Below are 2,500 nucleotides of genomic sequence, written 5' to 3' on the forward strand. Positions count from 1 at the left end.
TAAAATTGGTTCGTAGAAAGATTTTCAGCTGGGTCCGTCCGGGATTTGAACCCGGGACCTCTCGCACCCAAAGCGAGAATCATACCCCTAGACCAACGGACCATATTACTTTGCTCTCAATATGTTAATATCTTGAATAACCCGTTGAAGTCCCCTCCATAAATCTGATCGTTAGAAAGATTTTCCGCGGGGTCCGTCCGGGATTTGAACCCGGGACCTCTCGCACCCAAAGCGAGAATCATACCCCTAGACCAACGGACCATGTTACCTTGCTCTCAATATGTGAATATGTAGCCTAAACCGTTGAAAACTTCTCCATAAAACTGGTTTGTAGAAAGATTTTCCGTGGGGTCCGTCCGGGATTTGAACCCGGGACCTCTCGCACCCGAAGCGATAATCATACCCCTAGACCAACGGACCATGTTACTTTGCGATCAATATGTGAATATGTAGCCACAAACGTTGAAAACTTCTCCATAAAATTGGTTCGTAGAAAGATTTTCAGCTGGGTCCGTCCGGGATTTGAACCCGGGACCTCTCGCACCCAAAGCGAGAATCATACCCCTAGACCAACGGACCATATTACTTTGCTCTCAATATGTGAATATCTTGAATAACCAGTTGAAGTCTCCTCCATAAATCTGATTGTTAGAAAGATTTTCCACGGGGTCCGTCCGGGGTTCGAACGCGGGACCTCTCGCACCCAAAGCGAGAATCATACCCCTAGACCAACGGACCATGATACTTTGCTCTCAAAATGTGAATATCTTGAATAACCCGTTGAAGTCTCCTCCATAAACCTGATTGGTAGAAAGATTTTCCGCGGGGTCCTTCCGGGATTTGAACCCGGGACCTCTCGCACCCAAAGCGAGAATCATACCCCTAGACCAACGGACCATGTTACCTTTTTCACAATATGTGAATATCTTGAATAACCCGTTGAAGTCTCCTCCATAAAACTGGTCGGTAGAAAGATTTTCCGCGGGGTACGTCCGGGATTTAAACCCGGGACCTCTCGCACCCAAAGCGAGAATCATACCCCTAGACCAACGGACCATGTTACCTTGCTCTCGATATGTGAATATGTAGCCTAAACCGTTGAAAACTTCTCCATAAAACTGGTTTGTAGAAAGATTTTCCGTGGGGTCCGTCCGGGATTTGAACCCGGGACCTCTCGCACCCGAAGCGATAATCATACCCCTAGACCAACGGCCCATGTTACTTTGCGGTCAATATGTGAATATGTAGCCACAAACGTTGAAAACTTCTCCATAAAATTGGTTCGTAGAAAGATTTTCAGCTGGGTCCGTCCGGGATTTGAACCCGGGACCTCTCGCACCCAAAGCGAGAATCATAAACCCTAGACCAACGGACCATATTACTTTGCTCTCAATATGTGAATATCTTGAATAACCCGTTGAAGTCCCCTCCATAAATCTGATCGTTAGAAAGATTTTCCGCGGGGTCCGTCCGGGATTTGAACCCGGGACCTCTCGCACCCGAAGCGAGAATCATACCCCTCGACCAACGGACCATTTTATTTTGCTCTCAATATGTGAATATCTTGAATGACCCGTTGAAGTCCCCTCCATAAATCTGATCGGTAGAAAGATTTTCCGCGGGGTCCGCCTAGGATTTGAACCCGGGACCTCTCGCACCCTTAGCGAGAATCATACCCCTAGACCAACGGGCCATGTTACTTTGCTCTCAATATGTGAATATGTAGCCACAAACGTTGAAAACTTCTCTATAAAACTGGTTCGAAGAAAGATCTTCCGCGGGGTCCGTCCGGGATTTGAAACCTGGATTTCTTGCACCCGAAGCGAGAATCATACCCCTAGACCAACGGACCAGGTAACTTTGCTCTCAATATGTGAATATGAAGCCTAACCCGTTGAAGCCTCCTCCATAAAAACTGATTCGTAGAAAGATTTTCAGCTGGGTCCGTCCGGGATTTGAACCCGGGACCTCTCGCACCCAAAGCGAGAATCATACCCCTAGACCAACGGACCATATTACTTTGATCTCAATATGTGAATATCTTGAATAACCCGTTGAAGTCCCCTCCATAAATCTGATTGTTAGAAAGATTTTCCGAGGGGTCCGTCCGGGATTTTAACCCGGGACCTCTCGCACCCAAAGCGAGAATCATACCCTTAGACCAACGGACCATGTTACCTTTTTCACAATATGTGAATATCTTGAATAACCCGTTGAAGTATCCTCCATAAAACTGATCGGTAGAAAGATTTACCGCGGGGTCCGTCCGGGATTTAAACCCGGGACCTCTCGCACCCAAAGCGAGAATCATACCCCTAGACCAACGGACCATGTTACCTTGCTCTCAATATGTGAATATGTAGCCTAAACCGTTGAAAACTTCTCCATAAAACTGGTTTGTAGAAAGATTTTCCGTGGGGTCCGTCCGGGATTTGAACCCGGGACCTCTCGCACCCGAAGCGATAATCATACCCCTAGACCAACGGACCATGTTACTTTG

General features: G+C 47.2%; 9 non-coding genes across 9 annotated transcripts; all 9 read right to left on the reverse strand.

The window, feature by feature from the left end:
- Positions 1-30: 30 nt before the first annotated feature.
- On the reverse strand, positions 31-102 carry TRNAP-UGG (transfer RNA proline (anticodon UGG)). Its single transcript has one exon. It is a non-coding gene; the product is annotated as a tRNA-Pro (tRNA).
- An 87-nt stretch (positions 103-189) lies between these two features.
- On the reverse strand, positions 190-261 carry TRNAP-UGG (transfer RNA proline (anticodon UGG)). Its single transcript has one exon. It is a non-coding gene; the product is annotated as a tRNA-Pro (tRNA).
- An 87-nt stretch (positions 262-348) lies between these two features.
- TRNAP-CGG (transfer RNA proline (anticodon CGG)) lies at positions 349-420 on the reverse strand. Its single transcript has one exon. It is a non-coding gene; the product is annotated as a tRNA-Pro (tRNA).
- An 87-nt stretch (positions 421-507) lies between these two features.
- Positions 508-579, reverse strand: TRNAP-UGG (transfer RNA proline (anticodon UGG)). Its single transcript has one exon. It is a non-coding gene; the product is annotated as a tRNA-Pro (tRNA).
- Positions 580-1,143: 564 nt separating this feature from the next.
- TRNAP-CGG (transfer RNA proline (anticodon CGG)) lies at positions 1,144-1,215 on the reverse strand. Its single transcript has one exon. It is a non-coding gene; the product is annotated as a tRNA-Pro (tRNA).
- Positions 1,216-1,462: 247 nt separating this feature from the next.
- Positions 1,463-1,534, reverse strand: TRNAP-CGG (transfer RNA proline (anticodon CGG)). The gene has a single exon. It is a non-coding gene; the product is annotated as a tRNA-Pro (tRNA).
- A 406-nt stretch (positions 1,535-1,940) lies between these two features.
- On the reverse strand, positions 1,941-2,012 carry TRNAP-UGG (transfer RNA proline (anticodon UGG)). The gene has a single exon. It is a non-coding gene; the product is annotated as a tRNA-Pro (tRNA).
- Positions 2,013-2,258: 246 nt separating this feature from the next.
- On the reverse strand, positions 2,259-2,330 carry TRNAP-UGG (transfer RNA proline (anticodon UGG)). Its single transcript has one exon. It is a non-coding gene; the product is annotated as a tRNA-Pro (tRNA).
- An 87-nt stretch (positions 2,331-2,417) lies between these two features.
- Positions 2,418-2,489, reverse strand: TRNAP-CGG (transfer RNA proline (anticodon CGG)). Its single transcript has one exon. It is a non-coding gene; the product is annotated as a tRNA-Pro (tRNA).
- Between the last annotated feature and the right edge of the window lie 11 nt (positions 2,490-2,500).

This window comes from Leiobunum rupestre, chromosome 10, assembly GCF_980474605.1.
Source record: "Leiobunum rupestre chromosome 10, qqLeiRupe1.1.hap1, whole genome shotgun sequence".
Lineage (NCBI taxonomy): Eukaryota > Metazoa > Arthropoda > Arachnida > Opiliones > Sclerosomatidae > Leiobunum > Leiobunum rupestre.